Source organism: Carassius carassius, chromosome 39 (assembly GCF_963082965.1).
Source record: "Carassius carassius chromosome 39, fCarCar2.1, whole genome shotgun sequence".
In the NCBI taxonomy this organism is placed as follows: domain Eukaryota; kingdom Metazoa; phylum Chordata; class Actinopteri; order Cypriniformes; family Cyprinidae; genus Carassius; species Carassius carassius.
Window position 1 is genome coordinate 21175231 of NC_081793.1, and position 12613 is coordinate 21187843.

A 12613-nucleotide genomic window follows, 5' to 3' on the forward strand; every position below is an offset into this window, starting at 1 on the left:
TTGCAGTTGTTTGTCCTAATTGAAAAAGGTGCACACAATGTTTTGGTTATCAGCTGATATTAAGATATTTGTATTTTGCAACTGAAAATTACTTTTGCTGTCATCATACACTACTATCTTCGAAATAACTAATTGAATAACTGTTAAATGTAGTCTTTTGCAAACCTAGTTTTAAATTAGTCATTTAGATAATACTATAGTTTATTTTATTTTATTAAATTTCATTTAAATTTTTAGTATACTTTTTTCTTTTTAAAATATTTTTTTTGTCCATATATTTTGACAAATTTTTATTTCAGCTTTAGTTATTTTAGTGCATCAAGTTAAAGTTTTTTGTTTAATATAATTAGTATAAAAAAAAATTATAAAATTATTTATTTGAGATTTTAGTGTTTTATTTGTAATTTATTTAGACAAATAGTGTAGAAAATTAACATAGCATTGACTGTATCAGTCATCATCAGCCAAAACATAAAAAAATATTTTGAGTGTTTGAAATATGTTTATATTCAGACTTTCTAGTCCAAAACATATTTATTGCTGCATCACTTCATAGTATTCAAAATGATTTTGCGAATATTGACCACACTTTGCTTTCTCCAATATTTACTTCATATAAGCATGAATTCCAATTTTTCTTGTTCTTTAAAGGATTAAGCAAATAAGACCCTTTACAGTCACTGAAAAGAAAATGAATACAGACAGTAGCACTGTAGAGCTTCTGCCTCTTAAGTTTGTACATGGTATCCTTCTAATATAACCTCACTGCTTTGTGTATCTTTCCAAAAATGGGTCAATCTGATTGTATAAGGTACTTTTGGTCTCCCACACAGCCTGTGAAATAAGTTTTTGGCAAATCAGGTGCATTGTGTCAGGTTCATTGTGTGTTGTGTCGAATTCAGGACTAAAGATGTTAGAAACGAGAGCACTCCCGTTCCTGAGAGTCCACTTTATCTCCGTAATTGGCTCGGTAATGGGGGAAGAAACGGTTTGCATTCTTGATAGAACAGACTGTATTCACACACACATGCAGCTTTAAGCTTGGGAAGAAAGAAGCCTGTAGGTGTTTTTATTTTTATTTTTTGGTGATCGAGCAGCCCGTGGAGGGGAAACACCTCTTCGTTTTGACCTAATTAAGGCATGTGTGTTTCTATGCCCCCTTGAGAAACTGACCACCTTGTTTGGGATGTGTTTACTTTACCTGTGGCTTTAAATGCTTTTTGTCTTTTGTTTGCACAACACTTTTAAGCAAGCTTGTAAAAGAAAGTCATGTGTGCTTGTTGAATATTGTTGGTTAACGTAGTAGCATAAACACGCAATCTGTCGGGGAGAAAACATAATCCTGTAGCCCTCGTCTGCAGCTTTCCCTCGAGGCTTGCACGCACAGGGCCCGAATGCGCCAGAGAGTGGGCGGCAGCCTTTCAAAAACACGTTGTTATTGCTCCCCTCACCTTCAGCCCGCAGCAGAACTGCTGACAGTCTGATGTGTGGTTACACATGACGGCTGATATCATCATGGGCTCATTACCGCAACATGCTTCATTTGAAATGTGCCAGACGTCAGCAATGAGAATGCAGTCATGAGAGAGACACAAACCGAAGGAAGACACTGTGCACGGTTAGTTGTTTTTTATGACAAAAATTGGAATAAAAGGGCCGATGTTGATGATGAGTAATGCGGTGACTTTCTGAATGTGCAGATGTGAATGCTCGGTAATTATATTTGACTTAGTTTTTTTTTTTTTGTGTGGATTATAGCTGCCAGCTATGCAAGGACAAAGAGCACTGACTCAGTGGGATTAGAACTACATCATGTAAGGATGTCCACCCAAGTGTAACAAAAACCTCATTAACATCTCATGGAAACACTATTTTAATTAGCTGCATTTTATTATTTTTAAATCCTTTATACATGCACAAAAAGGGTTTCTGGGGACCATCGGCTTCTTCGTTTTTTTTCAACAGTGTAGTCACTGTTGGTGGAGTTTAGTGTGTCCTCTGAGATCTGAGTTTAAACCAAACACAGAAAATAGGCGAGGAGTTGTTTACCAACTGGAGTTAAGCTATATATAAGAGGCACCTCAGGCCCCTTAAAATATTCTTAATTGAATCTTCTTGAGAAAAAAAAGGCATAGTCTATCAGGCAGGGATCCCTATAATGAATGGGTAATGTTCTAAAACAATATACAGCCTAAAAACCAATGTTTATATGATGTTTTTATGGGGGCCATTCACCCCAATGACTGCCATCTAGTGTTGGGAACAGAAAACTGTCTCTATATTTTGTGAAATAAATAATTATAAATAAATTAGTGTGCGACATTAGAATTTCATATATTTTTCTGAACATTTCTTCCTTAAAAGTACTAAACGAGTTGAATTGAGAAACTATAATATTTAATTCCTTATGATTCCCATCCCTAGTGCCATCTACTGTACCTTTTAACTGTAGCCGTTTATATATATATTAGTGGTGGGCCGTTATCGGCGTTAACGAGACTCTTATCGGGCGATAAAAAAAAATATCGCCGTTAATCTATTCTCAAAGTTGCGTTGAGAGATGGGTCTATACTACACAAGCTATGATGACGTTCACCTTGATATTTTAGCGCGGATGTATACCTAGCCGAATCTGTAGGGGGCAAGAATGAGTCTTTAAACCTGTGTGTATGCCTACTGTGAAATTACCACATCAAACGTGACATGCTAACATGGATGCAGCTGATGCCGCCGGGTTTGCTTCAGGGATCTTTTTTTTTTTTAAGAAGCTTCCCAATGGAAACCTCGACAAGACGCACGCCTGTTTCACACATAATTCGTCTGCAGTGTGTATGCAGTCTGTGTGCATTTCGTATGTGGTGCTGAAGCAGCATGGATATATATATATATATTTTTTTTTTTTCATTTAATACATTTAATACATATATCAGATCATCAGCTACTTCAATCCTACTCTAATTCCTTTTGTCTGTACAGATCAGCAGGCTCCATTAATTTGAGACTGTCATTAACTTCTCAGCATATCGCTGTTCACTGCAGTTTGGTCTGTAGTTGTAGGTTATTTGAGGACAGCGGGACTTTGAGCGTTCCTGGTTTAAGAATCAAAACGCTATTTGGAAGCTGCAGAATGAATTTTCACAGTGGTCTCACTTCACTGGATTCTAGCAGCACACTAGTAGGTGGTGCCAGGGATGGTGGTGGGGAGGGGGGTTGCGATTGAAGGAAGTGGAGAGTGGGTCAAGGATTGCCGTGGCTATAGGAGTCACTGGAGAACATGTCAATCTGAGGCTGAGGGCACTGGCACAGAACTGATTCCCCTTCTGAAACAGAATGAAACAAAATGTTGGTTTTTAGTTCCAAGGTGGTGAAATAAACCATATATGTAAGGATATATATTGGGATAAATATACTGTAATGTCATATATTATATATAATAATTTTTTTTTTATCCTCACCAAGGCTGCATTTATTTGATCCAAAACACAGTAAAAAGTAATATTGTTTAAATAACATTACAATTTAAAAGAAGGGATTTCTTTTGTAATATATTTGAAAATGTAATTTACTACTGTAATGGCAAAGCCGAATTTTCTGCAACCATTACTCCAGTTTTCAGTGTCACATGATCCTTCGGAAATCATTCTAATATACTGATGTGGTGCTCAAAAATATCCCATTTTATTATTAATTTCAATTATTCATTGATCAAATGTGACAGTAAAAACATGTGTAATGTTACTATTTTTTATTTTATTTTATTTTTTTCAAATAAATGTAATTCTTTTAAACTTTATATTCTTCAAGAAGACCTGGGAAAAATTATCATAATTTTCAAAATAAAATAAAATAAAATAAAATAAAATAACTACCTCTGTGACTTCAGCTTGGGTGATGGACGAGTCCATCTCCGAGCCCTCGGCCTCTGCTTCCTCAACGGATGACATGTCAGTGGGGTTGAGGAGATCCTTGAAGTATTCCTTCCACCCTCCGATGATATCCCCAGTTGAGGTCAACAGCTGCCAACCTCCACTGTAAACAGTGTTGGCAGGACACTGCTTCCCCCTCCTGAGGCGCCGTATGGTTTGCCAGAATCAAGTATCAGTTCAAATATCTTGGGGTTTTGTTCACGGGTGAGGGAAGGATGGAGCAAGAGATTGACAGGCGGATAGGTACAGCTTCTGCAGTGATGTGGTCGATGTACCTGTCTGTCGTGGTAAAGAAGGAGCTGAGCTGCAAGGCGAAGCTCTCGATTTACCGGTTGATCTACATTCCTACTCTCACCTATGGTCATGAGCTGTAGGTCATGACCGAAAGGACAAGATCTCAGATAAAGGCGGCCGAAACGATCTTTCTCCGTAGGGTGACTGGGCGCTCCCTTAGAGATAGGGTGAGGAGCTCGGCCACTCGGGAAGAGCTCAGAGTAGAGCTGTTGCTCCCCCACATCGAGAGGAGCCAGCTAAAGTGGCTCGTGCATCTGTTCCGGATGCCTCCTGGACACCTTCCTGGGGAGGTGTTCCAGGCACGTCCCACCGGGAGGAGGCCCCGGGGAAGACCAAGGACACACTGGAGGGACTATGTCTCTCGGCTGGCCTGGGAACGCCTCGGTATCCCCCCGGAAGAGCTGGAGGAAGGGTCTAGGGAGAGGGAAGTCTGGGTGTCTCTGCTTAGACTGCTGCCACCACGACCCGGCTCCGGATAAGCGGAAGAAGATGGATGGATGGATGGAAAATAAAATAAAATAAAATAAAATAAAATAAAATAAAATAAAATAAAATAAAATAAAATAAAATAAAATAAAATAAAATAAAATAAAATAAAATAAAATAAACAGCAAAAACGGTTTTCAACACTGATTATAGACCCATTATTAATAATTGAGTACCAATAATAAGTAAGCACCAAATCAGCATATTAGAATGATTTATGAAGGATCATGTGACACTGAAGACTGGTGTAATAACTGCTGAAAATTCAGCTTTGCCATCATAGAAATAAAAATATTTTTAAATGTATTTAAATAGGAAAAAGTTTATTTTAAATTGTAATAATATTTTCACAATGTTCCTGTCTTTAAAGCATTTTTAATCAAATAAATGCTGCCTAGGTGATCATAGGAAACTTATGATTTAACTTATAAAATGTAATAATAAATATTTCAAACTTCTGACTGGCAAAATGTATAATTTAATATTATATAAATAAAATAATTGTATTAACAAAAAAAGTAATATTTTTATTTCAGGCAAACAAGGAAAACAAAATGTCTTGTAAAAATAGAAACAAAGAGTCCTTCAGCTAAAAGTACTTTGCAACCTGCAGCAATGGATTCATCCAGTGTAGACAGCGTCACTGATTACTGTGGGAGCAGTTTTATTTTGACACGCTGCTCGTTTCTGGTGTAGACCCTGCATCAGGGCGCTGGAGACACATAAGCTGCTTTGGGAAAAAAATTAAATAAATCTGTGTCCCCTTCACTAGAAACAAGCTTGCAGCCATCCCAATGGGTGCTGATGTCAGGCAGCTGTCACGGAAAATGCAACATAGCACAAATAACATACATGTGCATAATCCTCACATCCCTTTTCTGAATGAGCTGCTTCTTCCATGATAGCAGACTTTCAAATGACACAATATCAGAGACAATCAAATTAGTGTTGCTTAGAAAGCAGAAGGTTGTTTGGATTTGTTATAACCTGCAACTATTGACTGGTTAATATAATGACAATTTTTTTCACTAGTTTATTGAATCACGCTTCGTGAATGATTGTCTGCTTGCCTGCAAGTTCACACACAGTTTCAAGTCCTTGTACCTCAGCTGAGAGAGGCTCTATTTTCAGCAGTCTATCATTAGAGTTGTGCTAAACTGGCATAATGTTCTTTATTATGCTAATGTGTAGGTTTTGTATCACAAAGTAATTGTACATTGCGTTCTTGTGTGGCAACATCTTTTGTGTGGATGTGAGTGTGAGTATGTGCAGGCATGTTCAGCCTTCAGGTTGAAGCAAGCTCCTGTCTTTAACAACACCTTTTCTTACAATAGCTTTATTACAAGTCTTTGTGGTTTCTTGTTCTTTGAAGTGAAGATTTTTGATAATTATGCTCATCATAACCATATATTAGATTGTGCATAACCATTTATCATAGATTGGCGTTAATGTTTTTTTTTTTTACAGTACATAAAAGTACTTCTGGTGAAGAGCAGTGATTTTGATTAAAACTTTATAAATACTGCTGAATAATGTCTAGTCAAAAGCTGAAATAGTTCACTGGCCTTTTTTCTTTCACTTACAGTACAGATCTCCGTCATTTAAGACTGTCATTGCGTGAAATGTGTCACCTCAGATTTACTATTGTGCAAAGTACTCTAAAGGTCAATGATATAAAAGCACAAGCAAATGAACATTTCAGCATTCAACACTTTAGAATGCTTACTTTGCCATAAACCAGAGAGCACCTAACATGAGATAGAAATACTTAGGTGAAAGCCTTTTTCTACAGGTTTCTCTTTTACTCTATTCTGTACAGTAAGTTTGAGCTCTGTTGAGGTGCCTATCTTTGTGTACACCCTGGAGCTGAGGCACTTGACAGTTCATTAAAGAATCCTGAGATCGTCTGTCCTTATTTTTGGAAGGCATGTTGGAGGAGAGGGATTGTACGAGCTGCCAGAAAAGCGACGAGGGGCGGACACGGGGAGCTAAAGTGGAGTTTTTCTCAGCACTGGCGTTGTATTTCCAGGGGCTTCAAAGCTGTCTGCCCCAAAGCTGCTGGCTCTTGAAACACTTTGGAGAACAGATACCCTGATCAAGCGATTGAGAAGACAGATTTGCATGGAATGGAATCTGTTTACAGCTGAGGGCGCTGCTTTTTTCTTTTTGCAGGAAAAAATGCAGTTAATATGGAATTAAATTAAGTATTGTGCACTCAAGTCCAATCACTGGTCAGATTCTCAAGTCGGTACTTCGGCATCAGCTTGGTGAATTGGAAAGATAGTCATACGAGTTTGGATTTAAAAAAAAACAAAAAATATCTTTCAGAAGGTAAGGTATATTATTAAAAATGGAAGATGTGTGGGACGCTTAACAAGAGAAATTTTATTCTTCTTGAGCACTGGAATAGAAAGAACTGGAGTACAACTGTAGCAATAACCGTCCCAGGAGAATGACTGTTAAAAGTGTGTTAAGGTGAGAGAGAACAGTCTCGGTTAGATGCATTTCAAATGCGCCACAGACCTGGGGTACAAAGAAAGGTGAGAGACTCTGAAAAAGACACAGAACAAATGTTCAGTGCTGAATTCATGCTGGTACAAGGGCAATGAAATGAATAGTTCTGTTTGGGCAAGGTAGAGGGCTGACCTGAGCCTGCCTGCCGCCTCAGGCCGCCACAAAAAAACCCCTCATATTTTTCTCCGTCAGCATCATTGATGACCTCCAGCTTGCTGTCCATCCAGGAGTGCAAGAGAGAGAGAGAGAGTAGATTGTGCTTGGTGCATTGATATGCAAACTCGAGAAAGTCTGAAGCAGAGTCCAAGTCAATTCTCAAATACTTCTTGCTTTTAAGATATTCATATATATATACACACACAAGAGTATACAAGAGTTTTCCCTCAATTAACTGCTAATTTGCTTCTTATTAATAGTCAATAAGGTAGTTGTTAAATTTAGGTATGGGGTGGTATTACAGGATCTAAAATACTGTCATCTAGAATAAGGCATTGTGCTTTATAAGTACTAATAAACAGCCAATATGCTAGTAGTATGCTAATAAGCAACAAGTTAGTAGTTGTAATTAGTCCTTGAAATAAAGTGTTACAGAAAACTTTATTCATTATTCATTAAAGCTGGCAAGGGATCTTAAGAGGGAAAAAAAAATGTACTAAAAGTAATTTTCTTTCTGTCAATGGGCTTGTTATAGGACATGTATATTTGTTTTTATTGTAGAAATGTAATTATTAACTTGGATAATTTGCATTTGTTTTCCTGCATGCTAAACCACAACCCCAGATATCACGTGTTGATTATTGTATCTGTACATACATGCATACATATATGCATACATACATATAAATATTTCTTGTGTGCGATTAACAGTAAGTGCAGTTACAAAAGAAAAAATATTTTTATTTATTTTAATTTAAATTTTTTTTTATAATTTAAACACTTTAGTCACATTTTTGTGATTTAAGTGCAATGGTAACGCTCTAAAACCAATTTGACTGCAGTTACAGGAAGAGAAAGGATCACAAAATCCTTCTGTTTAACATGAGTACATGTTTTGATTTGGCATGCGTTATGGTGTTTTTTGATAGCAGTGTATAGCTAGTAATTCTCTGCATCTCACAGTTCTTTTTCATCTCTGCATTATTTTCCTCAGAATCCTGTTCAGACAAGAAGAAGTGCTACAAGTTGAAGCCTAGTCTCTGATAGCAGTGGAAAACAACCAGTCTACTTCCCGGAAAAATACAAGACTTCTGTGATCTGGTAAGCCACACACAAGAAAACTCAAGTTCATTTCTGAAGTATAGTCTTGAATCGAACTGTCTAGGGAGAGTTGCATAGTATTTTTATGTTATTTATATGATCAATTCTATTTGAGTGTTGTACTTGCCTATTCAAGAGATATTTACCACACTTCTTTTTTCTAGGTTTATACATGCCCCCCCCCCCCCCCCCCCACACACACACATATAAATAATTTAAATAATTGATCATTCATACAGTAGTTTAGAATTTTTCAGAACACTTGAGTCAGTTTTTTTTCAGTATGCAATAATAAATGAAACGCTTTTAGTGTATGAAAGCACATAATAAGAGTGTATTGTACATATATGGCATCTCACAGTTTCAGTGGTTGTTTCTGTATATGTTTAGGAATGTATTAAATAGGGATATGGTTTTGTTGTGGGATTTTACTAGCAGGTGTCCTCTTGACAACACTGGGTTTGATGACTGCTTTCATCAAACAGCAGAAACACCTTCAGTGTTTGAGAATCTCTTTGAATAATTTCAAGAGCCACTTGAATTAGTATAGAGAGTATGTTAGGAACTGGCTGCAATTCCTGTTTTCCTCCCCTCCAATTCTAAATCTGTTCTCATTTTAAGTAAATACAGACTCCAATCTCCACTTGCTCCAGTCACCCTAGGAATGAATGTGCCCAAGGGGATGCTAGTTTCTCATTCAGCCCCAGTACGCGGGGTGGGGGATGTGAGGAGAGAAGTGTCTGTAAGTGCACTTGAGCTACTGAACTCACACAGTGCGACAGTCAAGTGCATGACCAGCTAAAAGCTGTGAAAAGCGGTGAAAAGACCCTCTCAAAAATGTTTGTCTGAATCTCATAATTTTCCTGAATATGTGTATTGTAGACTCATTCCAGTAATACAAATCTTTTATTACAAACTGTCATCCTTTGCACGTGTGATGAACGGGAAAAACATATTATGGGGGAAGGGTTGGCTACGTGTCTGGAGTAGAACGGAAGATGGGAATGGAGGAGGTCATTAGCAGTCCAAGAGAGTGTTGGCGTCTGGTGGAGCAGAGCCATGCTTGGCTGCATGGCACGATAGGGCAACGCCGTGGCCATTAAGGCAGAGGAGTTTGCAGGTTAGGGTCCATGGAGGGCACTGCCACCCCCTACATGGGTGCAATGAGAGGCCCAGGGCAGGTGGCCTATCAGGTACAGTGGGCTGGAAGACCAGGACAAATTGGTATAGGAAGGCTCATTTCCCATACTCAGCATGAGGGATAGCACAGCAACTCCATGAGAGTGAAAAGGGGCAAAAAATGAAAGACTCCCAAGGGCACTGGCATATGAGTGATAGACTTGCCAAGATTTCGGTCAGTTGTAGGGGAGTGTGGGGTAAGATGTGTCAGTGGGTAAACGTTATGTTGCCCCTTATTTTGTGTCACATTGCTATATATAACAAACGGCTAATTATATGAAAAGTGTGGAAAACCTTTAACAAAAATGAATTTTCCACTTGGCTTGTAATATTGTACATATTGTAATATTATATGTATATAATGAAACTTTGCATCTGAAAGCAGTAGTAGTTTTACAAATAATATTGCTCTTACTAATTAGAAAATGCTGAAAATTATTTCAACCATGTCTAAATATTTTGTATATTAAACATTAAACCGTTTCTTACACATGTCACGATCATTAGATGGAGTGCCCATGAGCTTCAGTAGAGGGGCACTCCAGTCAGGACCATTCCACCCATTTACCACCAGTTGTCACTTGGACACTAGCACCTCTCAAACTGTTGCACCACACCCGAACTACATTACCCATGAGTCACTGCATCACAATCACCCTGCCACACCTGCACCTCATTCATCAGCCAATTTCCTTGCCACACCTGCACCTCATTTACACACACACATAAAAGCAGCACACTCACTCTCACTCACTGCGAAGTCTTGTTTAGCCAGTCTGACATTTCCGAGCGTTTTCCCTGTGTTTATTATTCCTGTGTTTTGACCTTTGGACTGTTTATTTCGACTCTGATTCTCCGCTGCCTGTCCCGATCCCTGCTTGTTTCTGATTACGATTCTGGTTATCCCTGACACACCTGACGCCATTCCTGATCTCTGCCTGTATGACCATTCTGTTTAATAAATGCTGCATATGGATCCGAACACCTCCGACTCCTTGTTACACACAACTGTTCAGAAGTTTGGAATTTATAATGTTTTAGAAAGAGGTCCCTTGTTCTCCCCAAGGCTGCATTTATTAGATCAAAATACATAAAAAACAGTAATGTTTTATTGTTATTACAATATATTACATTTAATTGTTCAAATTATTACAATAAATAAACTTTTTTCTATTTTAATATATTTTAAAATTGTATTTATTTATTTTTTAGTTTTTTTGCCGAAGAAGCATTTCTTATTATCAATGTTGAAAATGGTTTTGCTGTTTTAATATACATAACACAAGGATACTTAGTAAATAGTAAATAGTAAGTGCAAAAGAAGAGCATTTATTTGAAGCAGCCTAAAAAAATTTGTATGTAAAAATGACTTTGTCACTTCTGAACTTAACTCCTTTACTTGCAAGCATCGCCGACGGCCCCAGTTTATTATTGTTTCACTTTCACAGCACGTTAAACATCACTCTCTTACTTGATCTGGACAAACTGTGCATCAATTGAAAGTTTAAAGACTCTAGCTTCGATATTTGACCAATATTTTGATAAAACATTGTTGCAGTGACAGTTATTTAGTAATTTATGTCAGGAGTGCAAAATAATAAATCCGTATTATGCCACATTTTGAATAGAAATTCACCACTCATTCATATTCAGTTACGTCTGCAGCGGTTTATTTGTGTTCACTGGTAAGGGGTTAATGTATCTTTGCTGAATAAAATAAATATTGATTTTAATTTTTTTTTTTTGTTTTATTCATGATTTTATGTCAAATTAAATATTTCATCAACAATTTAACAATGTCACAACACAGGATACCCCATATCTAAGACAAGTTTTAATCTTTTTATTTATTTTTTTTTTTTTATCATTAATCAATGGCTCTGTTATAGACACTTTCTTCTGATTACTTTCTGTATCAGATAATCTTGAAATGTAATTGGACACAATTTTAACTTGCATCTCATTTCTCAGATCACATTAATATTGCACTGTGCCCTAACCACGTGACAACATTCCAACAAGAATTTGTTCGTCGACACTAGCAAAAAATGCACACTAACAACAAAACAGAAAATATATTTGATGTTATGTGGAGCAAAATTTTATACCAAGGAAATTCCACTGTTAGCAGCGACTGTCAAAATGTCCTTTAGCTTGACTTATATGACTCATATTTTATCCTAACCATGTCACATTCACAGCTGGTTGGGACAAAAGCTGATATTAACATGAAACAGAGCTTTTGTGGTGTTGTGTGTGGTTAGGGCACACTGTAAGTCATTGATTCTATTAGCAGGCTGAATTACAGCTCCTGCACAGTTTATTTTTTCTCTCTCAGTTCATACATGTTTGTCATGAGTCCTGAGCCAGCTTACATATGATTTAGGGAAAGAGTTTTAGTTAACTGTAGTATTTCTCAAACATCCTCACCAAGCGACGACACATGGACCCCATGCATCAACAGCAGTTTCAGTGAATGACATTTATTCATCTTTCTCAGACCTGTCAGCCTGTTTCTAAAGGCTGTTAAAGTGAAATCCATCAGAACTGCTCCAGTTCAGCGAGCTCAAAGTCGTTCTGGACGAGGTAGCCATGGGAATGTGGCATTTGTGGTCTCAAAACAGCATCGACCAATCAGTCGAGAGGCTTGATTGCAACATATTGTCACCCTGTTTGTTGAAAAGGGTAATAAAATAAGCATATTGGGTGAAATGCCCATGAGTGATGTTTTATATATTTATTTATTTATTGACATTGAGTTCATAAAATCCAGCTTGCGACAACTTTATTAACCTAGCGGAGATTTATTTTGAAAGCTGTATTTTCTTTTTACTTAAATACTTTCTATTTTTTCCTCTTTTTTGGCGAAGGACAAGCGTGCTATCACTCTTTGTCAGAAATGTATTTTTCTGCATGACACTTTTGATAAGTGGATGGATGGGTATAAATCTCAGCTC

The 12613-nt window shown here is 37.3% G+C and overlaps 1 protein-coding gene across 6 annotated transcripts in view; it reads left to right on the forward strand.

Moving 5' to 3' along the window:
* LOC132121609 (RNA binding protein fox-1 homolog 3-like) overlaps window positions 1–12613 on the forward strand; it is a 442423-nt gene that overhangs the window by 76414 nt on the left and 353396 nt on the right. For all 6 annotated transcript variants that reach the window (XM_059531196.1, XM_059531194.1, XM_059531195.1 and 3 more), the window contains exon 2: window positions 8371–8477. The gene's annotated coding sequence lies outside the window, so the exon portion shown is untranslated. The remainder of the gene's footprint in view (window positions 1–8370; window positions 8478–12613) is intronic.